At 37.3% G+C, this 26601-nt stretch overlaps 2 protein-coding genes across 2 annotated transcripts in view; one reads left to right on the plus strand and one right to left on the minus strand.

Moving 5' to 3' along the window:
* Window positions 1–13782, minus strand: part of LOC149077551 (uncharacterized) — a 36689-nt gene extending 22907 nt beyond the window's left edge. Inside the window, exon 1 of the mRNA XM_089245113.1 lies at window positions 13548–13782. The gene's annotated coding sequence lies outside the window, so the exon portion shown is untranslated. The remainder of the gene's footprint in view (window positions 1–13547) is intronic.
* The window catches only part of Rab3GAP1 (RAB3 GTPase activating protein subunit 1), a 215056-nt gene that overhangs the window by 158249 nt on the left and 30206 nt on the right, over window positions 1–26601 (plus strand). The window lies entirely within an intron of this gene.

Below are 26601 nucleotides of genomic sequence, written 5' to 3' on the forward strand. Positions count from 1 at the left end.
CGGTTGCGAGATATCAGCTGTGCAAACAATTTGGGACGGCCTGTATATGCATAATGTTGTGCTTGTTTCCTGTCTTACCAGTTATGATTTCATAAAGAGCAAAAATAAATTCAGAAAAAATGAAGTCTCTAACCTTGAAAATTAGGATTTACCCTAATACATTCGTTACCAAACTGCAAACGACAAGTTCTAAAATTTCTAAACGACTCAGTGCCAAACTTTTTTTAAGATGCTGATTAAAATTTGACACTAGTTGACCTGTCCAGGTTCTGGAAGCTAAGGATGCAGATTTTGAAGCTCAAAAAAGCTACAACAGCAAAAATTTTAAAAAATAAACCCTCGTTGATAGATTGAATTTATAAATTTAAAACCAATTTCCTAAACTCTACTCTTCTTTGAATTCTGCGAGAAACATTGAGATCAGCATGTATATTTTCATTTAATGTACATAGGGATAGAGACTTGACTAGAAGTCAGGGCTAAGTCACAAGCGCTCATTTTTTATCTTTTGTTCGTATGCGTCTTGATAGCCAGCATTTTTCGGTCATTTCCATCTGAGATCTCTTTATTTTTATTCTTTGGGAACCGAACCCATAGGTTTCGAAACGATCGTAAGAATCAAGTTTTTACGATAGTAGGTTTCAAAGTGATTGTGTATGATTCGAGCCTTGTTTAAAAGTCTCTCCACAGAGAGCAACAGGGCCTACAACAATACAAATAATTTTAATCATTACAATCTACTCATATTTTTGAAAATACAGTCGAATCCCGTTTTTACGAATACCGTTATAGCGAAAATCTCGTTTTAACGAACACTTTTTAATCCCCCAGGTTGATATGCATTGGAACAATTCAAAGACCTCGAATTCCTTTATAACGAAATTTCGTTTTAACGAAGTGATTTCTCCGGTCTCATGGAGTTCATTATAACGGGATTCGACTGTAGATAGCAGCATTAAAAAATTTATGCACAACACTAGATACGCAGTTATACTATTAGGTTCACCAGAACGCACTTCCGGCACAACTCATTAGGTAGTAAATTTCCCGTGGTAAGAGACCGGAGTTGCATGTGCTCGGTTTGAAAGGAAGAAAGAAAAAAGTAGGTTTTAGCAGTTTTTACTCTATCATTTTGCTTTCATTTTCATTATTTGTCAGGATTTATTTTTGTCAGGGTAGGCAAACGTAATTTTACCGTCTTATCCTCTGCAATTGCAGATTTTATAACATTGTACTTTGGTGCCTGTAAAATTTGCTGCCCTTACCCCCCAATATTTCTGCCTGGGGTCACTTGCTATCATTTTACATATAGTACTGTACATACAGAATGTTCGATGCATTCGTAAATAGTTTAAAAATTCATAAAAATTGAAGGAATTAGCATATTTGAATTCGGTGTGTGAGAAAGTTATTCTCACGGATTTTTATTTTCCTTTATCGGTACAAAAATGTAGTTCAAACTTTTGTGACTAGAGGGTGCTTCACTAAAGCAAATCACTGCAAATATGCTAATCACTCCCCTATATAATGCAGGGTGTACGATTAACAAGCTCATTTATGAATTTTGCTGTTACTGGCGTTATATGTGGTTTTCATCGTCATGTTGGCATTGGTGAAGTTGTTGCATTTCAGCCACGAATCGCCAGCTGAAGCTTTTCGAACGTTCCGGACACAGCAGATATCGAACAAAGTTTCAGGTCCAATCACTACTGCTGGATTGGCGTGCAGCGTCGTCTATCGGTGAAAATTTGAACTGTTTTTTTTTTTTCTTTGTGTAAGAAAGAAAAAAATTCCTCCTTCGTGAGAATAACTTTTTCCTCAAACCGCAATCAAATATATCAATTCATTCAATTTTTATGAATTTTCAAAATATTTACGAATTTATAGGCCCGTCTGTACTTTCTCGTGTATAAGAGAGGCAGAAATTTCAGATGCTTTACATCGAATTGTTCCCTTCTAATGAATGCGGTAATTACGTCCTAATGAATACTCTGCAGTCGATATATAGTTAGTGAATGTAGCTTTTACCCAACTTCTATTCCAAGTATGTAATTTTTTATTTTTTTTGGAAGTTTCGATAAGCATTTTTTTCATTGAAATTAGTGAGTCATTAATATTCTTCTTTTTTTGTCTTCGTTAATTCTATTATATCTTATCGTTTTCTATCTGATTCAAGAGAGAGAGAGAGAGGTCTAGAAAAAAAAAAAAAGACAAGTGATGGTTAGACTCGCATCTCTCTTCCGTATGGAGGATTAAACTGAAATTGCAAGTTTGCTGACCTCCTCCTCACCATCATCATGTTTGCCCGGAGCATTGCCATCAACTTACCATTCAAGCTTTTTGCTTCTCCATTTTATAAATCCACTTCCTTATTTACTTTTTGTAAGGTTGAAACTTTTTCTTTGAGAAAAGTCTCTGTTTTTTCTCTCTCTCTCTATGAGCGTCGTTTCGACTGGAATTTTTGGCTGGAGGGCATTCTGAGTCTTATAGTCCGTAATGGTAGGATTATAAATGATAGTGTACATATATATGATTTGTATATTTATCGTTTTTGTGTTTCGTCCTTCTTTAAGATGGATGTGTTACCCTTTTTTTAATGCTTGATTCAAATTTATATTCTCGATTCTGTGAAATTCCATCCCCTCAGGATCCCTTACTATATTTAAAAATGCAAATTTTGTGTAAAAGGACAAAATCACTGACCTAGACCAGATGTCTGAGGAATTGACTAATAAACCACTAAATGATTTGTTTTTTCTATATATAATTTCAGTTACCTTCTAATTTTTTTTATGACACAGATAGGATTATGTAGTTTGTCTCGAAAGTTCTAAGCGTGTTTTTATTTTCTTATACGCTGTTGAATATTTTACGTTTATTTGCCCCACAACTTTGAGCTTTTTTTTTTTTGAGCAATTCCGATTTTTTTTTCTTGTAGAATTCAGCTGGTTTGAAGCATAAGAAATAGTCTTTGTGACTTTATATTATATCAGAGGCCATTTCTACACATAAGGATTTTTGATGGCAGCAAAGTAATTGAGAGGTGATGTCATGTTTGGTCAGTACCGTGGATGTTAAAAAAAAACCATCCCAGACAAAACGTAATTTGTTTTGAGTGATCAAAACAAAGAGCCTTCGAAATAAGGTGTTTATTTCCCCTGCATTTAACCCTTTCAGCGGCAATTAGAAATCACTAAAAACTACTACTCACCCCTCCGAAATGAAATATATATTTTAATACAGTAGGATCTCTTCCGATTTTCAGCAGGTGCATACTAAGGGGTGTAAGGAAAGTTTTACATTGAGAAATCGCTTTTACAAAATAGCTGGGCTCGTCAATGCTGAAGCAAGGAAAGGCGAGATAGCTCGACACTGCCGCTCAAAGGGTTATGAAGCGTGTCACACACTGAATGTTCAATTTTAGATTTTATTCTACTCCCCTCCCCCCCAGGACATCGTCATCTACAGCAATAGATCCTAAACTCCGAACCTTAACATTAACTGACCTAAACTAGACTACTACTACTAAACCGCAGCTGCACCACTTAACCATTCCTTTGAGGAAATTGAATACTTATGTTTGTCTTATTCTAAGCCCAGCCCCTCATCCGGGGTAATGGCTAACATTGACAATGGTCGATAAAGGCTTGGTGGTGTACGGTATGAAATGAAATGTCTTATTAGTATGGATAGCTTCTCGATTTACCCCATGTTTATTGCACTTCTTTTTAAACGTGGCAATTTGCGTTAGAGGTCACGACCCCTCAGAGGTAAGCTTTTCCATTTATTAACAACAATATTAGAGGAAAAACTCGCTACGACTCCATAACCTAGAATTGTCCCTTACCAATCGATACTGGTGCCCCCTTGTAAAAAGCAGTCGATTGACGGTATACTAATAATTCCCCTTCAACCAAGTCTGTCCCTCTGTAAGTATGGTTTCCATAACCTTGCAGTATACTCCAGTCCACAACGAACTAAGCCTCGGAAAAGCGGAATTCATTTTTTATCCTTTTCAAAGTTGAGCACTTCTGGATTGCGTTTCTGGACGTTGAATTGTTGAAAAAGTAACTTACACCACTATAAATTTTACCCGTCCATATTAATACAAATACAACGCCACAACAGGCGAAATGCCCAACGAAGTGGCTGAAAAAAAGATGCCTATAATAAATATGGATGTCAATTACAAAAACTGTAAACAATATATACGTATACAATGCTCATAAAGAATACTTATGGTTTTCTTAATCTAAGTATAAATAGCTTCTCGATTAACCCCAACATATTTATCGTATGTTTTTTTAAACGTGTTAATTGTTTTACAATTTACTACCTCGGGGAGTAATCTATTCCATTTATTAACAACCCTATTAGAGAAAAATTCCCTGCGACACCATAGCCTTGCATTGGCCTTCACCAATCGGTACTGGTGCCCCCTTGTAAAATCAGTCGATTCACGGTGTACTAATAATTCATGGTCCATACTATCCATCCCGCTGAAAATTTTGAACACTTCGATCATATCTCCTCGACACCTGCGTTCATCCAATGTAAACATATTCAAAAAGTGAAGTCTCCCTTCAACTGGCAATGAAAAGTCCTCCCCAGCTCCTTCAGTCTTGTGATATTATTAATACCAGCAATTGGTCAATATCGATAACTCCCACTTACACCTTTATGACAAGATAAACACAACGTAGCATCCGGAACGTAATCCTATACCTCCTTCTAACCAGATCATAGCCCCGCCGCTCTGTCTCAATGAAGAGATTTTAGTAGGTGGTCGAAGACCCGAGCCATGCTGGGAAATGTGCGTGTATTTGTTGTGAACCTAGCGTGAAGCTTGTTTCTGGGTAATTATTGTTATACTGCTCCCATCTCCCATCAATTTTTCAAACTATGAGTGAAGCTTAGTGATTGAATAATTTTATAGTTGTAGGCCTGTTTCACTCCCTTTGGCGAGACTTTAGCGGGGAGATAAGCTCGCATTCGCGAATCGAAATTGGGAACCACAGAAAACCAACTCCAGTCGACCATCACTGCGGCGACGGTGGGGTTTGAACCCCGGCCCTCGTGATGCGAGTCCGTCACTTTGACCACTCGACCACCACAGCAGCTGAAAGAAATTTATCCTACCAGGAAACGTTAAGAAGTTTCAAGACGACCTGACACAGTTAATTTGTCGTTATATAACTAACTCCATATCTGCAATCGCACATTATCATTGAATGAAAATTTTCTTGACCCGATGCCTGTTTACCGTATAGCAATATCATTAAACCGCGTCACCAGTGGATCACGAGAATGATCGAGTTTTCTCGTATTACTCATTGCGTAAATGAAAAAAAGGACTCTTTCTTTCATTACATATATTCATGATGTATTTATTTATTTGGTGCCGAGTTGTTCCCGTTGTTCATGACGCTCGCGGGGAGTGTGTGTTTCTTTCAAAAACAAACCCGTTCTGTCAATTTTTTTTTTTTTTCAAGAGCTCATTTCATTTGCCATCGATTATATTTCATTTCTCGTGAACAGACTCGGTCCTCCCCACCCCCTTTTTTTAAACCTTCTTATCTGATCCTGGAAAACGTTCTTGTTTAAATCCGTTTATTCTATATTTTGTAATTGCGATGTCACGTGAACGTTGTATTGCGGTTTGATAGCCAATATTACGGTTCGTTAAAATAACAAGTTCCGAAGGTTGTAGCATATAACATGTTGTGTGCTTGTGTGTCTCTATCTCGTGCTTCCGATTCTAACTAGCTGTTTGATGCGGACGTGCCCAGCCGATATTCGGTAAAGAGGGGGGGGGGGGTCTTTTCTTATGTCTCATGGGTGATCCTTTCGATATAACTGGTTCTTGAGCAATCGAGACCGCCTCCTCTTCTTCTCTTTATTCTTTTGTTTTCGTGTTTTTTTTCTTAATTAATATAAGAAGTGTTTCTTTCCTTAATTGGTTAGTTACCGGTGTCTATTGTCCGTTTCCGATGCGAATCAGGTTAACGAGGCGAACGGGATCTGAACCCATGATCGCCCTTTATTTTATGTTTTACGATCTGTTTGTTGCATTACGGTGCGCGTGTTAAGTACGTATATATGTGCCACTATTTGATGGGCCGGATCTACAATGCACAGTATAAAATGTGATTTGTACAATGGACTTGACATGGTTATGGTCGTCCATATAGTGACTTGTTATTTACCCCCCCCCCCTTTTTTTTGTAGTAATTTTTACTTGGCGTCATTGATTGAGGTCCATTGATTGAGTGAAATGTATGATATGTTTCAGTCTGATTTCTATCTCTTTCCCATGATTTCAAAGATTGGTTTTACTGGGCTATTTTTGCAATCGGTCTAATGAATTCTAGAAGAAGGAAGAAGATGGTTCCTGGTCCCTGTTAGGTTCCACAAAAAACACGATTCCACCAGCCACCGCTCTAAACGGTATTGCATTGCTTTGCCTTAACTGCTATTGACTGAGTTTATATACGCTAAAAAAAAAGAAAGTAGAAAACCTGTGTATATATATATATACTTATATATAACCACTATAATGATTTCCGAGTATTTAGTACTGTACTTGTTCTAAAAAAAAAGTTGATACACTTTATACGTATAGTCGATTCGCGGTAAGTCGAACTCCGATAATTCGAATATACGTTTAAGTCGAAGTTTTCTGTCAGCCCAGAACTTTTTTATTCTTAAAATTTTCCCATGACTCCCGAAGTTCTCTTCCTTTAAGTCGAAGTTTTTGGGAATGAGAGAAATTTAAAAATTAGTATTTAACGAAATAGAATTTTTAGAATTTAGCAGTAGAATGTAGCACCGAGCGAAAGAATTTAGCGGATTAATTTGTCTGCTTACATAAAGTGAATGACTTTCTCACAAAAGAAAGACAAAAAAGAGAGTCAACCAAAAATCACTCTATTTTTTGACGGAAAATAATCTTGTATACATTTTTATTTATAATTCATTTCATTTATGCGAGTATCACGAATGCGTTCGTTTCAATAATAAATTCCATACACAGAAACAAACTTCACGCCAGGTTCACAATACCTACACTAACATTCTAACGTGTACCAATTCGTTGAAAGTTCCGCAGAGGAATATGGACGAGGTGCATGTGGGGTTTAGTTAGTGACGGGTACAGGGAAATCTCGATAAAAAAAAAGTCGAACGTGCAACGACCGACAAAAAAAATCGAGTTATCGGAAATTACAATTTCAGAGCGGGCTAAAGTATGATTTTGACATCTTCACAGGACTATTTGCGAATATCGTATTATTAAAACATGTCAAAACTACTTTCGATGAAGATATTGGAAAAGATAAGTTATTTAATACATCATATTCAATTATTGAATGAGAAGATTTAAAAATAAACTAGACGTTCATGCTGTATTATTGAAACGGACGAATACATGATACTCGTATAAATTAAACAGATTATGAATAAAGTGTATACAATTATTTTCTGTCAAAAAATGCAATGATTTTTGACTGTCTTGACTGACTCTCTCTCTCTATTTTCCGTCCTCCTTTCGTGAGGAAGAAATTACTTTTTGCAAGGACAAATGAATATGCTAAATCCTATTGATAAATGCTAAATCCTATTGATAAATGCTAAATCCTATTGATAAATGCTAAATCCTATTGATAAATGCTAAATCCTATTGATAAATGCTAAATTCTGTTGCTAGGTGCTGAATCCTATTGATAAATGCTAAATTCTGTTGCTAGGTGCTGAATCCTATTGATAAATGCTAAATCCTATTGATAAATGCTAAATCCTATTGATAAATGCTAAATCCTATTGATAAATGCTAAATCCTATTGATAAATGCTAAATCCTATTGATAAATGCTAAATCCTATTGATAAATGCTAAATCCTATTGATAACGGCTGAATTATTTTGCTAAATACTAAATTCTATTGCTAAATGCTGAATTATTTTGCTAAATACTAAATTCTATTACGAAATGCTAAATTCACAATATTTTTGCCAAAATATTGCGAAAAATTATTGCTAAATGGTTTTTTTATCAAATTTCTCTCATTCCCGAAAATTTCGACTTAATAAAAAGTTTTAACATTAAAATATACGGAAAATGTTCCGGGGCCGAGTGAAAACTTCGACATGAACAGATAGATAGATATTCGAATCATCGGAGTTCGACTTATAGCGAATTGACTGTAGTAGTAGTGTTTGTAGGGGGGAACAAAATACGTATGAAATGACGTTGGAATGTTTACTCCAACCATGTTACTCATTTTCCTAAAATATTGTAATATGTGTTTCAATGGGGATGCGCATTCACGTTTCCAGGCAAAACTTAGATACCAAAATAAGGTATCCAACCTGTTGATAAAAAAAAAGGAATAATTAGCACATGTCGTACTTCTGACATGCAGGGGGATGGGTATGTAAGGAATGTTACGGACGTTAAAAGAAAAGTGGTTTTTTTAAGTACCGTTAGTAGTCAAAGGGTTAAAGTTTTTATTATCTGATCACCAAAACACCCTGTGTATTGTCTTTCGTCCCTGTCATGAAGCAGTTTTATGTCGGAAAGAACCACCTCCTCCTGAAGGAAGCATTTCGACGAGGGAATGTTCGTGCTGTTGGAATTACGGAATCACGAGACGATCACCTGCCACCTGAGGCAATATCCGCGTCGATCTCAGAGAGTTCACGAAATTTCCCGACTGATCAATTTTATCGTGTACAAGAAGAAGGTATGAGAATAATATATGCGATGACAGAACATACATATCAACCTGCATGTGCGCTGGTTTTTCCATGACCGGAGACAACAACAGCTTTTTGCTTTTCTCCTTTTTTTTTAAACTCTTATCCCGTGGAGTTTTATTTTTTTGACTTCGTGTTGAATTCTCTTCACCTTCGGCAATGATTTGCATTTGTAAAGACGTTCATTTCACAAAGACAACTGAGGATAGAAGAAAAAAAAAAAGAGGCTTTGTGGGAAATTGAATGGTATTCCGTTGTGGTGTGCGCCAATGCGTATCCGCTTTGGTTGTGTTTTTGTTTTATTTCGTATTCCAATCCCCGTGTAACTGTTTTAGTGCTGTGGGCGCGTGTGAGTGCATTGTATGTATGTAAGAATGTATGGCGGCTATTATTGTCGCGCGCCGCCGACTTCGTTGATCTGGTAATTGCGGTGCGTCGTCGTTGTCGCATCTCGGTTTCGATTTCTTCAAAGACGCGTTGCGTGTATTTATTTATTTTGTTTGTAACGGTGATGCATTCGAGTTTTTTCTTCTTGTCTGTGCTATGTTCTGACCGTGACATTATTTCGTCGATTATTCAAATCATTTCTATCGAATAGGTGAAGGCCGTGTTCGGAATTAATCACCTCATGATATATCTACTTCCCCCCCCCCCCCAACACTGGATCGGTAAAAACTAATTGCGTGATTCCTGGTCCTTATAGCAGGTTATCTCTCTATCACTGGTGTCTATAGAATTAAACCCAATTAGTAGAGGAAGTACTTATTCTGGGTCCTTCTTACGATTTTGTGGGTTTTTTTTTCTGGTGTACAGTCAAATCTTGTTAGTGGGTCACCCGGGAAAAAGCGTCTCTCCGCTTACCGGGCCACGATTTTTTACAATCCCGATTTTTTTCATTGGCATTTTTATGTTATCAAACGCCTGATAATGCGTCTACACATTCCACTCAAGAGTCACTTTTATGAGAATACCCTTCATGAATTTTCATTGAAATCAGAAACTTTTCATACAATTGTACACGATAATCTCGATTCTCAATTATTGGTGGTTTTCTTGCCATTCCACATAGCATGGGTTCCCACATAAGTGAGCTTGGCAGATTTTCATCAGTTTTGATCTCCCATACGGCAAATTTGGATAGTCGTCATGATTGTAATTTTAATTTATTACTAGTCTGATAAATTTAATTTTTATTTCTTTCAAAATAAGTGATCATTCAAGTATTACGTCAGCATCGATGGGGGGGGGGGGTTGGATGATTCTTACGTCATCAACTACCCTTTGTGAAAAGGGGAATCTTACTCTGTGCGCCAAAAATGAGAAAAATCTTTCGCTAATTTGTGGGCACCTGAACTAACATTCTCCGTAATGATAAATGCCTTACACAGCCCCTTCAGCGATCTCTAAATGTTCAAAATGTTTGAGCGCAGACTGCTCAGGAAATGTGTCCGGGCTGCTAAGTGCTATGGAATTGTTTCCGGGCCGCTTAAGTGCTTTGGAAATGTGCAACGCATCACTCAAGTGATCCGTAATTATGCCACGATTCACTTGAGTAGTCTTAGAATGTTCGGCGGGTAACTTGAGTGATGTAGAACCGCACTGGGGGTCGCTTAAGTGCTCTAAAATTCCGCCACATGTCACTCAAGGGATCTCTAAATGTGCCACAGATCATTCAAGTGTTCCGGAACTGTGTCGCGAGTTACTTAAGTGATCTTTGAATGTGCCTCGAGCCTACTGTGATCTGAAAATGTGTAATTGTGCCACAGTCCATCTAAGTGATCTGTATATGTGCCGCTCAGTTCATTTTTACAAAATTATGTTTGAGGGGGCAAGCCACATCAGATAACCTTCAGGGCCACATTTGGTTCGTGGGTCAAGGGTTTAACATATATGGCTTAAATGGTGGATCGCCATGAATTTTTTAAAGAGAAATTTTGAGTTTTTACCCTTCAAATAGCATTGAAATTAACAGAAATCGATTATAATAACATATAAAGGTATTTTTTTGTCGAAATTTTAATTTTTTTTTAAATATTTTTTACATTAAAAAAATTTTCGTCTTGGGGGGAGGCGCACGAGCCCTATGCCCACCTCCCGCGTACGTTCTGATCCCACCTATATGCGTTTGGAGATAGAGGGTAGTGCTGACGAAATTTCGCTGACAAGGGAGAGGGGTTCAAAAATGGCTAAAATTTTTCTGACGTAATACGTGAACGGCCCTTAAATTCTAATGGTCTTTTGTTTCTGCTTTTTGCTTTATTATTAGTACAGGAGTAGTTTTTAGCATAAAACTAGAAAAAAATCTACTGCAGTCAGAATGACTCTGCCTTGGACTTCCACAAAATTTCACGTAGAATAAAAGAAAAAATTAAATTAGGGGGGGGGGGGGTGAAGAAGACGAGTTTCCCCATGCCGACCAAAAATTTAAATTTTTACTAAAATTTTCGTAGCAGAATTAGAATATCGACAGAAAGTACCTTTTACATGTTTTTTGCAGGTTAAAAACTCAAAATTTCTCTGAAAGAAATTCCTTGTTTCCTCCTTCCCAAAAAAAAATTCGATCCTGCGTACGCCTCTGTGCGATGTGGAAAACTTTCAATGATATGATTTATGGATTCCACTTATTATTATTCGAGGATGTAATTTGAAGCCTACTGGGGTTCGGGAATTCAAATCGTGATCAATTCAAATTTTCACTGGTCTCGAGAGCGACTTAGTGAAAATTTTGAGAACCACTTGTCTAGGCCTATGGGGTTACTATGCTGAAACTAGAGTCAGCTTTATCCTTGCATGCAACGTTAATGAGATGGATGGCGAAGGTCCATATTTAATGCCGGTTGTGCCCCTGCGCAGCAAGATATTTTAATCGCCCCCCCCCCCCCCGCTCAACTGAAAGTAATAACTTTTTAATTGTAATTCTCAAAATTCCGCTACTCTGCACAACTGTACCTGTTATACATGTCTAAATACGTCTATGGATAAGGTATGTTGGGCAAGGGTACTAACCGAAGACATATATTACTGTTGTGTTAGATATAGCGAACACCAGGTTAGTCAAGAAGAACAGGCTAAAGATGAGTTAATTGTACGATTATTTTTTCCGGATTCATCTCGTCATATCCTAGATACTTCGAGAGAAAAAAACTCTCTCTTTTTCATACAATTTTTATTCATTCGGGACTAAAGCTGAAGAGACAGGGTTAATATAGATGCTCCCTTGGCTAATTGCAAACATCCCATACGTTGAGGTTGAAATCACAGCCGGAACATGGATGATCGTAGCCGTACGAAATAACGTTAAATTCCTATCTAATGAGCTCATATAATAACTTACTGTAACTAAATGCCAATTTTTGCGAATTGTCAATTCCATTCTTGTTGTCACTGATTTTTTGCTTAAAATATGCGGATATCTTTCAACTTTTCTCTCTGTTATTTGCACTTACATTTGAATATACAGGGTGCATAGCAAACAGGGGGTATGGCATTTTGCTAGCGAACCATTGATCCAAGAGGCATACTTTCAATTAGGAAAAGTTTCGAAATAGCGTGTTGCAATTTAAATATGTCATTTATGTTTTAAAGGCCTGTATAGTTATTAAAATATTTTTAAAAAAATTAACTTTTCATACAGTCTCAGTGTGTCCCAAAATCCAATTTTGTTACACTGTCTCTCCTGATGCCAATCAGAAATATTCAACCTTTCTAGGTGCAATATTCACTGAGATATTCGAATTCGTAAGACAGAGGAAAATAAGAGGGGGGAGGGACGGTGTTGAATAGGGGATAAAACTTTTTACCCGCATTTATTGTTTTTTTTTCTCCAAAATTTTCTGTTTTTTTTAATTCGAATATCTCAGTCAATATTGCACTTAGAAACGTGGAATTTTTTTAATTGGGATCAGGAGAGACAGGGCAACAAAAGTGTATTTTGGGGCACACGGCAACTGTATAAAAAGTTATTTTTTTATTCTAATAAACTATACAACCCCTTTAAACATACTTTAACGGGACATACGTAGTGACATGATTTCTTGTTGAAATGATTTAAAGAAGTTGTACACTACAAATTAGGAGTAAATTTCTGTGATTTTTAGAAAAAGTAGCATTGTTGCGTTGAAGTTCGAGAAAAAGAACCAACAATTAATATTCTAAATGATCTCAGTAAGAGTTTTATAAAAGTATCCATAGTATTTGAGAAAAAAAATATTGAAAGCCTAATGTGGATAGAAAATTTTTAAATGTTTAAAAAGTAAGAAGGATTTTTACCATAGGAAAGCCAAGTTCGTGCACCAACCCCCTGAAAATTTATTGTTACCACATGGTATCACGGGAAACTGGTATGAATTTATCTTTTTTTTTTTTTGTCCTAAATGGAAAAATTGATCACAATTCATGCAACTTATCTCATTTAACATGGTAAAAAATTGATTAGAATAGCCGCTAAGCAACGTTGAATCTTTTTTTCCTCAAGATTGGTGCAAAGTACTCCCGGAGGGGATTATGGTAAGCTTTTCTTTTTCTTCACTTTTAGAACGTAGTTTCCCAACATTTTTTGTCCCATCGTCCCCTTCTTCAGAAAATTTTTTGTCCCATCGCTGCCAACGCAATCGTAACTCATAGGATCCTACGTTATACCCGTAGCTTCTTCCGCCCCCCAGGAACTTTAACGCCCACGTTGGGAATCACTGACTTAGAACAATGAATCGGGATAATATTATTGAGCAGAAGGAGAAAAATTCGCAAATTTCTAAGTAATAATCATGTGTCTTATGCTATGAAAGAGCTTACCTACCTCAGCTGTCTGGCATACACCTGTCGATATCCATTATCAGGTAATCCATTCGGCTTCGAAAAAAAACACATAAAAGACGACGGCGGTGGCGTAACTTAACTGTCTGGAGAGACCATTCGATCGACTGGTTGTGCGGCGTCGAGATCGTGACGCTGTTGACCGAGAGCTTGTTCGGTTTTTGCTGGTATCACGCTCGCCGCGTGTGTTGTCGCTGTACTGCAGTCCTTTTTCCTCTGGTTAGGGCAGGTTTTTTTTGCGTATGTGGGTCGCACACAAGACAGATACTCTCTTCTTTTTCCTCTCTCTCTTCTAGAATGCACATATACACACCCTGGTTTCTCTGAATATCTTCCACATCTCTTCATCAAAATTTTCTCTACCCCATCTCTTTTCAATCGACTTGGTTATTTTTTGTCATTTTCGGAATTTTCTCTTCCTGTCTTTTTATTTTTATGTGTGTTATTACCATTATTGTGTGTTCATCCGCCATATAATTCTTTTCATATCCGTGGTTCGTGCTTTGAATTCCGTCGAAGAGAACATTTTCTGTGGAATGACTTATACAGTTTCACTGTGAAATTTTCTGACGCTGGTGTATCCGAATGGAATCGAAAACATTCGCCAAATTTTACACAAAATCTTTACGTTTCATCTCGTATGCCATTGATAGCAGTCGATGATATTTGTGTGGCATAAATAACTACTCAAATAATTTTTTGTTGCACAGTTTTTATTAAGTCTGGTGAAATTAAAAAGTGGCGGGGACTTCAGAAAAAAAATTATCCCACTTATTCCAGGATATGGCCTTCAGACAAAATGCGCTGCACTTCTATAATAATACTACTACTTTACCATACGCACACCAACTCCTGTCATGTCGCCGTACTCCGCCATCGTCTAATTTACTACCGATCGAGTTGGGTTGGAAATGAAGGCGCCGTCTATCGGTGTTCACCTCAGGGTCGGTAGGGAAAGAAGTTGTTATTTATGTTCTACCCTAGGAGCGAACTCGCGGATTTGACGGTAGCCTTCATGGTGGTAGATGAGCATCTTACCACTCGGGCTTCATGCTTATCCTAGAATATGGATTTCAGAAAAGTACAACACTTTTTTTTTTCGGAATACCGGCTTGGAGAAAAATGCGCATCACTTATTCCCGAATATAAGCTTCAGAAAAAATGCACAGCAGTTATTCCAGATTATGGGCTTCAGAAAAAATGCATATTACTTATTTCAGAATACGGGATTCCGGAAAATGCAATGAACTTGTTCCAGAAAACGGGATTCAGAAAAATGTGATGAGTTTATTACTACGCGAAGTGCCGCTCATCCGCAGAACAATGAAAAAAAAACCTTCAATCGCTGTTTCCAACTATATTTTTACGAAAAAAGTTGACTCCTTGGATTTATGCGTTCCTTACGCTAATTATTTTTTAAATTGCGTCGATTTTCCCTGACAGACTATATTTGACGAAACATTCATGTATCCTTTAATAAAATGGAAAAGTTCACAATGACTAATCTGCCTTCACCATCAGGAGTTGCGACGCAAAAGCTGTCGGTAAATTCAGTGTCTGCGGTCATGGAAAAGTGACGAAATCCCGGAAAAAGTAACGAAATGAGTGAAAAATAGGGAGTGAAAACAGATATATACTAGGATTGAATTTTTTGTGAAAATAGAATCATTCTATTAAATTTCTAATAGTTTAATCATTATTCTATAGTTTTTATCTCTATAGTTTAAGTTAAAAATAATTTAAGTCTATAGTTTTAATCACTCTATTAAATTTCTGAGAATTTTGAATAAATATTCTAAGAATGACCTAGGAAAAGAAGTCATCTCAAAGTATGATGAATCAAACTGAGGTAACGATCAAGAGCGAACTCAAAAGGAAACACTTGTCATTTCAAATATAAAATGGGTAAATTCTGGTAAAGGAAGCAAGATCAAACGTTCAAAAATGCTTGAAACTGAAGAGAACAAAAGCACTAATTAGACTTGCGTCAGCGGTAAAAACAAGAAAAATAATTACTTTTCTAATGAGTGTTTCAAGTCTCTCCTGTAGTGGTTTTGTTTTAGTTAGTGATTACCAAGTTTACAAAGTAAATCTGAAAACAGTCATTTTCAAATTATTTTTGAAATCTGAAATACCATATGTTAAAAGCCTCTCATGTTGATATTGTAGAGAATGTAAAGATATAAAAATCAAGAAGTCTCTCAAAGTTTTTTTAATGATTTAAAAAAAAAAGAATTTCTTTTCTAGAGGAAATTCCTATGTATTTTTTGCCCGCCCACCCCCCTCTTCTGAGCTGAGATAACACTGTTTTTTAAAGTAAAATTGAATTCTGTGTACGCTACTGCGTATATGTATATGAAAAACTTTGTATTTTATTTACTGCCAAAATTTTGAAGTGCTACAAAACTGATAAATCCTGCTTCAAGAATCAAATTTCCATTTTCCATCCCTGCCTTAAGCCAAATTTATATTAGAAATATTGTGTAGTTATTAATAGAAATCTTCAATAACTTAAAAGGACTTTTTGGTGCTCTCATCAAGATAACCACTGCCTTTCACCCGAAGGTTCCTCGTTATGTGAAGGATAAAATAATGTATACTTTCAGTAACCAGCGTCAAGATTAGAGAAGATACCGTTCTAAAGAGCCTTGGTGCAGATCAATTATAAACAAACGTTTCATCTACATCTGAGGTGGACATTCTGTGGAAAAGGAAACGGATTCAATGAAATCTTCTTCACCGTCTGAAGCTGACGAGACCAAAATTATTAAATTTTCAAATTGCGTTGATTTCGCTTGACTGGCTGGTAATTATTCCAGTAAAGGTTGGGTCCAGCCTTGGTCCTAACCGACTCCGGACAGCGGAAGGGATCGATCTACTTATGACGTTCACTGTTTATGTGGACAAAAAGTTCGGTTGTTTTCCACGTTGACCACTGCTCTTTGGCCCATAATATTTCAGCTATATTAGTGATATTTCGAGGCACCCCCGACAGCAAAGCAGTCCAAGAAGGGGGAGTTGTCAAAAATTTTTGAAAACCTCTTCCTCAAAAAAAAATCTTACTAAGCTGTAGTGGCAACCCCTGAGCATCAAAATCTGAGACGGAACTAGTCAGTGGCTCTAGTCTCTTTTGTATTTGATCAACCCTAGTATATTCTTGTGACACTCTTAAAAACCTCATAAAAGCGAAAGCTGTATGCTAATTTTCTCTTGCATGTTAATTGAATAATAGCATGATCTTATTATGATATGCGAGGCCATCAATATTATGTAACTAAGTTTTTTGTACCAAGATTAAGTTAACGCTTGCATTTCCCACGATCCGGATCGGGGACAACATCCATTGTGTGGACGCGTATTTTTAATTCGTATCGCTTGTGCGTGCGAAATGAACTCCCGTTGCGAAGCCTCGTTTTCAGTTGTGTTTAATTATCGTTATTTTTATTGTATAGAGTTGCGCAATGCCACGGTCAGCTGTAGGTCAGAGGGTATTTTCTCTTCCCCCACCCCACTACCCGATTTTCTCCGGTGCAATCTATAAATTAATGTTCTCTGGGCGTGACTGAGTTTTTAATCCCGAAGAGTAAACAAAAGACGTTACTTTTTTTACGCAATGTTTTATTATTATTATTATGGTCAACATTCGTCTATAAGAAAGAAAAACTCGAAATCTCTCTCTTGAGGATTACGGTATATAGATATGTCTGTGATGATAATAATGACCGCGATGGTTCTAACCTACACCGGTCGAAGTTGAGTCGGGACCGTTTCTTCGCGGGTCGGACACTCCTTGAAAATACAAAAAGCAAAAGTCGATCTCCTTCTCTCTTTCTGAGTATTGTAAGTAGCCTATTAACCTGCCGGAAATGATGGATGTTGTTGTTTTCGATTGCTGGCCATCGGCATAACGGTTTTTTGGCTCGTGTCAGGTATTTCCATATATATGTATTCGCCAGCTCATACATATGTACGAACACTTTTATGTGTTTTTCGATTTTCCAAAAGAGTGTTCTGTAAAAGAAGTAAATGTTTTAAATTAACATTTTTTGAATTTAAGATCAGAATGTGTCATAGTCAGAATAATCCCCTATGTTCATGTTTAATGTTTCAATGCCGCGTACAGGTAATCAACCCCTCAAGCCAGAAGGAGATTTAAATGAAATCGCCGATTATCTCTCAGATGTTCAGTAAAAAAATTATAACTTTCAAACTAATCATTGAATTAATTTGAAATTTTTTGTTTATATAGGCTATTATATTTTTGAAGATATAGTTATGTCTTGTCTACAATATTATATAGTATCACTTGTATCACCTAAAAATTTATAGGATATTTTCTTTGGTAAAATAGTTTTTTTCCCTCTTCTACCGCAGCCAAAAAACTGATTTAATCAATCACAGTTTTGTTTAAGCAGGATTATTGGCCATACCAAGGTCTTATTACTGTGCAGGTGGACGTTTTCTGTACCAAAAAAAGCAAAAACAACAAAACATCGTAACTCCCAAAAAAGCTACAAGAGCGAAAGAAAAAAAAGGTAGAAAGACATTAAAAGCAAAAGGGAAAGGAAGGGATAAGTGGGATCTCTTCAGCTTCACAGGGTGACAATGCAGCACTTAAAAGAATCGGATTTATAACTCAGACTCTTGGCTGTAACAAAGAACTACTCAATTACACAGGGTGTTGGTAAACACTTTCATTGGGTTATAACATGCTCTTTATGATAATAGTAATTATTATAAGGATATTTTTTTTAGCTCAAGGGGCTAAAACATGCTCTTTACAATAATATCTAGGATCCTTACATGTTAAGCAGCTAATGTTCATCACTCGAAATAAAATATTATAAATTAAAATAATATAATAGTTATGATTGTACAAAGCCACATTATTTCTCTTTCGAATGATATCAAATGCAGAGATCGTGAATTTATATAATGGATTAAAAAATTAAGATATGCAGTTGACCGCCACTGCGTACGTCACTCCACGGCATGTGAAGTTCAGGCTCGACGTTGAAGGGTTAAACCTAAATACGTTTCGCCCCCCCCCCCATTATGTCGTTTGCAGAGTGGTTGGTGCGGTATATCCTCAGTAACTCACTGATGACGAACGGATCTCGGTAAATTTTCCCAGCTGTGATTTTTCCTTCGGTGAATTGTTAACCTGTGAATTTTCCTTCGGTGAATTGTTAACCTGTGAATTTTCCTAGCGGTGAATAGTTGTCGGTGAATTTTCCATAAATCACTCACACACGTGCGAAATTGTAGTTATGTGTGTGGATATTACACGCCCTTCATATTAAAAACTTTCTTTTAGGGCCTGACTTAGACTCAAAGCCGGTTGCAGACTCAAAGTTTATGTGTGTTAATGATGACACAGGAGTATCGTATGATACCACCAAAGCCCGCTTGCGTATTTAACTCAAGGGATTGATGCAAATTAATTTATTTTCTTCATTATCTGCATCCTGTTAAACAGCAATACCCTCTGCCCGTTTTACGTGAAGCAAAATAAAACTAACAACAAACCTCAAAGAAGCGGAACTTGGATTCATGGTATGAAGCCACAACACCGTGAATTGTGAAGACAATCGAGGAAAGGACAGAACGTGCTTTGAGTTCTTAACACGAACTCGAAACTGCGAGAAAGGCCGGAAAAGGTTCTAGTTCCCAAATCAGTTTATCTGGTCGACAAGTTCCTCGTCGGTTTGCATATTCACTCATTATCGTATATTGTATGTGTGTGTGTGTGACAAGTGTGTCTTAACAGCAAACCCTGCCGCATTCAAATTATTCTGTCCGTTCTCTAACATTAATTCACGCTAGGTGACAACGTTTATAAAATGAAAAGCCTTCAGATTTCCGTTAAAATCGTACTCATTAATATTAATAGGGCTCCAATCTTCTTCTGACAATCTTGTGTTATTTGCGTTACTCGTGGGTGGCAGAATTTTGCCGCCCCTAATGGTATGATGTGCAAGACAGTTTCGAAATTTTACCTTTCAGCAAACTAGCTGAAGACTTTCAGACTGCATTTTTGTCCCATTAATTCGAATAGGTGGTGTTTGAAAAGATATATAAACAGGAAATTTCGCTGTAAATTCGTGGGGTCTCTCTGAAAGTTCGGGATGTTTCTCTCGTGAATGTTGAGCCCATAAGATACTTTCGCTTGTTTATTCAAGAAAAGCTTTTTACGAAGTAGTAAATTTGCATTTGTAAGTTTTCATTTTTGTACATCATAATGAGGCTTTCATATGAAATTTTTCGAGTTGTGATTTTAAATCTGGTTCATCGAAATACAGCCCCCAGATTTTTCTAGTTATGAACTGAAATATTTGGAGCTGTTGGTGTATTTGACCTAGATTCACCTTGGTGACATTTGGCTAAGATGCTCGAAACCGTCAGGTACGCAGGTTCGACCCCAGAGATTGACAAAGAACGAATATTTCCTCCTGAGTCAACCCCCGATAGATGCTCCCTCGCACAAAACAACGCCGCCAAATCCCAAAGCCTCCTACAGGGATTAGTACGTAGTGCATTGAGTCGTTGTAGTCCTCTCCATTTACAGAAAAATCACATATGAACACATATCAACTCAGAAGTACTTTCTCTGGAGAGAAAAAATTCCGATCCGATTCTATGGCTGGGATTACACTATAAAAGTTTGATACAATATCTTTTACAAAACTTGAAAGAAAACACACATTGAGCATATTGGTTACATTCGTTCGAATGTAAGTCCCCCTCCAGTACTCAGAACTGCTACCACTAAACCACACATACGCCTCGTCCATATTCCTTTGCGAAGCTTCTAACGAATTAGTACTGTGTGCTTGTTGCGAACTTAACGTGAAGTTTGTTTCTGTGTAATGCTTGCTGTGTGTAGTGCTGCCATCAACTTTTCTAAGTATGAGTAAAGTGTAATGATTGATTTATTGTATCGTTGTAGGCTTATTACTCTCTGTGGCAAAATTAATTAACGGTTATCGGGGGGGGGGGGGGGCTCGTGTTCGCTCCTTGAAGTTGGGAACCACAGAAAGCGAACTTCAGCCGACCACCACCGCAGTAACGGTGGAATTTTGAACCCAGATTCCTTCGATGCGAGTCCGTCACTATCACCACTCGACCACCACAGCGGCACTCAGGACTGCTACAACATGACGTGGCAAGGAGTCCACTAATATATGAAGATATGTTGACGGCCATTCTTTCCATGAAGGCCATGGTTCTTTCAGGGTAGTCCACAATTCCATAACGCTGTGCGGTGTTTGTACAGCATGTTGCAAAGTATCCCATATATGCTCAATAATGTTCATGTCTGGGTATTTAGGTGGCCTACGGAGGATGCAAAGTTAGAAAAGTGTTCCTGAAGCCACTTAGTAGCAACTTGTGTGGTTTGGCATTATCCAATTAGAATTGCCCAAACCTGTCGGAATGCACACAGGACATGAATGGGTGTAAGTGATCAGAAAGTATGTTTTCTTACTGGTCACCACTCAGAGTCGTCTGTATCCCTATCAGGGGTTCCATATCATGCCAATTACACAAATAGTTTACGATTTTGAATTTTTCGACAGACAATGTCTATAACAGATGATAATGTATATAATTTTATGGTCCGTTTTCTCTAAACTATTGATTACCTGTGTTCAATTTACTAAGCGAAATATAGCTGTTTATTCGAAATATGTATGATAGGAGATCACAGGGTTAGGTATTTAACCTCAGAAACTTACTCAGTATACATATATATATTAAAACAGTCAAAAATTTATTGTCAATTTTGTCATTCTTACTTTTGCACTTACAATAAGTTATTGTAATAGTTGTATGAGCTTTTCTTAAGCATCATATGCAATCAGCACTGCTAAATTAAGGGACATTTTAGTCCTACAATTTTGTATTTTATTGCTAGCTATATTCTAATGTTAGGCACAATCAGGGTATCGTTTTAAGTATCAGTGATTTTATTGTCTAGAAAATTTAATAACAGAATTCTACATTGCGCATATGTGGCGTAAAAGAACTTTTTTTCAACACTTATCTGTTTTGCATTTGAAGAAATTTTGGAAGGTCTATAGCATAGTTGCCCAACCTTTTTTGTCCCATCGTCCCTTCAGAAAATTTTTTCTCCCATCGCCCCTCAACGCAACTAGCCCATTGGATCCTATGTTATACCAGTAGCTTCTACTGCCGCGCCCCCGGAACATGCCATCGCCCACGTTGGGAATCACTGGTCTATAGAATCCCTCGCTCATCTCGAATTGAAGAATATCAAATAGACCCATAGTTTTTCCTCCAGCTTTTATATTATGCTCTATTCAAATTGTATATCTTACATGAAAAAATACACATATATTGTTCAAAGTAATTCTGTAGAGAGCAGAAAATTGTTTTACAATCACATTAAGTATTTATTCTTTGTATAACATAGTGACTTTAAACATTACATGCAATCAATGTGTATTTTCAACTGGAATTTTTATATTGAAAAGCAATATTTAAGATTTTTGACAGTTTTTGACGTGACAGTTTGAACCGTGAAAAACTTTCATGCTTCAAAAACCTGCCAATCCTGATGACAGATTTTCTCCATAATCGGACACGTCCATCAGCCAGATATAACTGAAAATGCGACTCGTCAGACCAGACAACGTGTTTTCAGTCGTCAACAGTTCGATGGTGGTGCTGGCGTTCCCAGGCGAGGCGCATAGTTTTGTTTGGCTTGAAGTCATCAAATGTTCTCGAGCGGGCCTTCGGCTCCGAAAGCCCATATCAAGGAAGGACCGTTGTACAGTTCTCATGCACGCTTGTTGATGCATCAACACTGAAATCTGTTGTGCTTTGTGGCATTATTTTTTCCAACTTCGAGGCGTGAATGCGACCGGTTTCCCAATTAAAAAGTCTCTCCGCAGAGAGCAGGCAACCTGCAACACGATACTGACATACAAAAAATTCAAGCATTTACCATTTTTACATCAAAATATGGATGGCAGCACCAAAAGAATAGGAAACAATCACAATTTTGATCACATAAATACGTTAAATACGTTAGTGTCACACATACGATCAGAACACACATTCCGGCGGGTACCAATTCGTTAGAAATTCCGTAGAGCAATGTGTGTGAGTTGCATGTACGGTTAAGTATTATATGCCCGTACTGAGTTTTGACGCCCTCTGACCTTGACGCGCGAAGGGAGGGTTCATTTCCCAACGAGGGGAAACGGGGGGAAAAAATAGCGCAAAAGACGCCGACGGAAAATACCAACCTGCTTCTTTTCCCTGCGACCTTTTTACCGAAAGAAGATAAATGGAATCGCCCATAGTTATTATTCATGACGTAGCCAGAGGTCAACTCGGCGTGGGTGCACAATAGTAGTAGTGATTTGAGGCAGTGTGTGTTGCGCGTCTATCTCGTCAAAAGATTCTTGTCAGCCATCGGTGGTCCCGTTCCTTCAGGGTCTTTTCCGCCGGAAACTTGTTGGGGGTTTTTTCGGATTCTTTATATTCACGGTACGCTTTCGCGTTGGTTGTGCGCAAAAATCCAAATTCCATCTTCACCTTGGAAATGCTTTCACCCATATCACGAGCACCGACTGCTAAGTCACATTCAAAGTCACTTAAATCGTGACAACCAGCCATTTTAGCCGCGGAAACCGATCAAACAGCTTCCTTAGCTGGGTTTGTCTTATATAGCCGCTGCTGACCGCATCGAGTTACGTTGATTGGTTTCATTTCTCATTTATTTGCAAATGCTGGCCCGTACCAGTTTTTCTGGCACTTCAGTGTCTATTACTCTTACTGGGGAAAAAGACTGAGGGAAAAGCAGCAAATTTCTTTATTCGCACACGCTCATCAACTGGTTCTCAAGAATACAGATAAACTGTTGATATAATATGTGGGGCATTTCTCATCTTGTAGTATTATTCCTGGTGAACCATCTTCTTGTCCTTCCAAATCCTTGTCTTAGGCTAAAGGACAAGTTCAAGGGTAATTTTTCCAAGGACAATTTGAGCGACCATTTTCTATTCCTTGAAGATTGTTCTTGACACCACGTCAGGAAACGTGGGCTAAAATTCTTCGAGAATAGCAACGTCAGACCAATCAGCGTTATTCTGAAAATATACAGCCAATACAAAAAAAATCAATTAATTTTTTGATTTTTGGGGAATGGCGGCAATGATCTTGCACTCCCAACATTGTTTATTTTTTATTTATTTATTTATTGTAATTTCACGTACAATTTTGGTGGCGTTCGATCTTTTTGGGGCTTGCGATATTGCATAAATAGAAATTCTTTGCGTAAATTTCATTTAACCATGCGAAACACTTCTCGTTTTAAAATGGGGAAGGGGAAAAGCACCCAAAGACGATCAAAAATGAAAATATTTTTATAAAAAGAAAAATCTACCGAAAATTCTTTTATGCTCTATTTTTTGTTCCCGTCAATTTAAAATGTTTTCTGGAAGTAGATAATTCAAATTTCTGTGAAAGAAAATCTTGTGCCCTCTCTACCACTCCCCGTCCACCCCCAATTTCTATCCGTTGTACGCCCCTGTACAAGGGTATATTGGTTCTTTAAATGAATCACTAAATGTAAAAAGGTATCATGCGTCCTTTTTTTTTTCTATTTTTATGTTTTTGATGGATTCGTGTAATAGAAGACACGTCAACGCGTCGTTTCGTGGTATCTATCATTAAATGTATCAAATCTATTCATTAAATCTATTCTGCAGACACTACAATTAAATTTTTTACTAAAAACGAATTATTGGAGAAAACATGTTTTTTCCTATCCTGAAAACAAAAAAATGAGACCTGGTCCTCTTTTTTACATTCAAATATGTATTGCAGCAGCAAAATAAAAAAAGTAAATAAATATTAGATAATTTTGAAAAGAAACCAGTTTTCTTTGCTCAGTGATGAGTTTCCATTTGTACTAAGTGCTGCGACTAAATTTTTTAAATTTACTTTGTCTTTTTCTGTCTTGATTTCCTAAGCATCTTGGAAACAAAGCTCTGGCAGCTGCACTTTGGAAATTTTTAATTCGCTAAAATGTGTGAGTTTCCTCGTAATACACTATTGTAATATACAATTCAGTCGTACAAGTTCTTTGTCAGATATAGCATCCGTCACAATTTTTTATTGATTTTTTTTTTTCCCCGGACGAAACACCTGCAGAAATTTTCCAATCGTAATAATCATCCACCAGCACAAGTCGACCGCATCGCCATTGCTGCTGAAAAAGTTACCCTCGAACTGAACGAGAGGGTCTTACTTGTAGTTCAAAATTTTCCTTTTCACGCGATCTGCATTATCGTTCATGAAGGATATGGTCGCACAAACTTTCTTTTTATCGGTGATAACGAGAAATCGTTAGGCTGAAGGATAGAACCCTTGGATAGGACTACTATGTTATCAATCGGTTACTTTCAACTATATAGTGAAGAAAGTGAATAAGATCCAGTTTCACCGGTTCGCTGATGAATGAATGTCTCTCTCTCTCTCCGAGCCGGGTCACAGCTTTCGATTGCGTTTAGAACAGCATCTCTGATTAACACTTCCCATAACGCTCGGAGACGTGTTCGATTCCACTGCGACGATATCAATCAAGACTTTTTATCTCTCTACTGCCCCAATAGTTATTTCCCCTTTCCCTCATTTGAAGTGTTCGTCGCTTCTGGCAGTGGACCCAAGACTGGTTGTCATTATATAGTTACTTATGTGTCTTTCACTTTCATTTTTCATTTCATTTTCATACGTTATGTATTAGCCCTGATCTTTCTGTAGTATCTTTTTTTTTTAATACCTAGAGAAACCCCATTAGTCTAAATACCTCTCTCTCTGATGCCATTCCGTGTCATTACGGTTCTTTTATACGGATCTACGGGCCGTTTGTACGGCACGCCCATTCACTACTGGATGTCTAAAATGCCTGCGTAATTTTTTAAAATATTATTACGAGGTGTAGTGTAGGTTCGAACAGATATATGTCCTCTCTCATTATATTCGAACACGTCGATGGTTCTGTTTTGTGGGGGGGGGGGGGTGTTTGTGGGTGAGAAAAAATGTTTGAAAAATTGGGGGCGATGTGGAACAAAAAGTTTGGAAAATTAAAATATAAGGTGAATATCAAAGTATAGATAGATAAGTACCGAACATTGCCCTTGGGTTGATCTACATTTGCAGCCCATTACAGACGATTCCGGAAGGTTCGCATGTGATATTTTGCATGTTTTACACATACAATATCGGTTATACAGGGTGTTCTGTAAGTGCTAATACAGCCTTTATCTCATCAGCCGTTCGTCGTAAAGGTATGATTCCAGTTCAAAAAATGCTCAAAAAGGTTTCAAAAATTACCCTGTACCAGTTTTGAGAGTGAAAATACAGTGCGTAAGAAAATAAAAGATTTAAATTTTTATACGGTGCCCCGTCCTCTAACTTCCCATTAGAAAGTTGTTGCCTTGTCTCTCCTGAGGCCAACAAGTTTAGTTCTAAGTGCAATATTCGTTAAGATATTTTAAGTTCAAAAATCGGGGGAAAGTTATGAAGCAACAGCCAAAACTAAGGGACAGCGCTTTTTTACCCTCATTTATGCTATCCTTTCCAGAGTTTTCTCAGATTTTTGAATTTAGATATTTCAGCGAATATTTTACTTAAAAACTTGGAATTTTTTCCGTTGGCCTAAGAAGAGAGAGACAGGTGCTATAGCGCCGATAGCTATCGCAGTCATTCAATGCGGGGTGTCCTGTCCAGTTTAATAATAATAATAAAGACGGAAAAGAGTAAAGACTATCGGCGCTATAGCACAGGGCAACAACTTTCTAATTGGAAGTTAGAGAACAGAATGGCCGTAAATTTTAAATTTTTTTATTTTGTTACACACTGTATTTTCACTTTCAAAACTGGTGCAAGGTAATTTTTGAATGCGTTTTGAGCATTTTTCAAATTGGAAACCTTTACGATGGACGATTGATGAGATAAAGGCCGCATTAGCACTTACAGTTTATCAATGCACATCAGGAATGTCC

Source organism: Pholcus phalangioides, unplaced genomic scaffold, assembly GCF_987345545.1.
Source record: "Pholcus phalangioides strain wild (caught in Gottingen) unplaced genomic scaffold, Ppha-v1.0 ptg000015l_1, whole genome shotgun sequence".
NCBI classification, from domain to species: Eukaryota; Metazoa; Arthropoda; class Arachnida; order Araneae; family Pholcidae; genus Pholcus; species Pholcus phalangioides.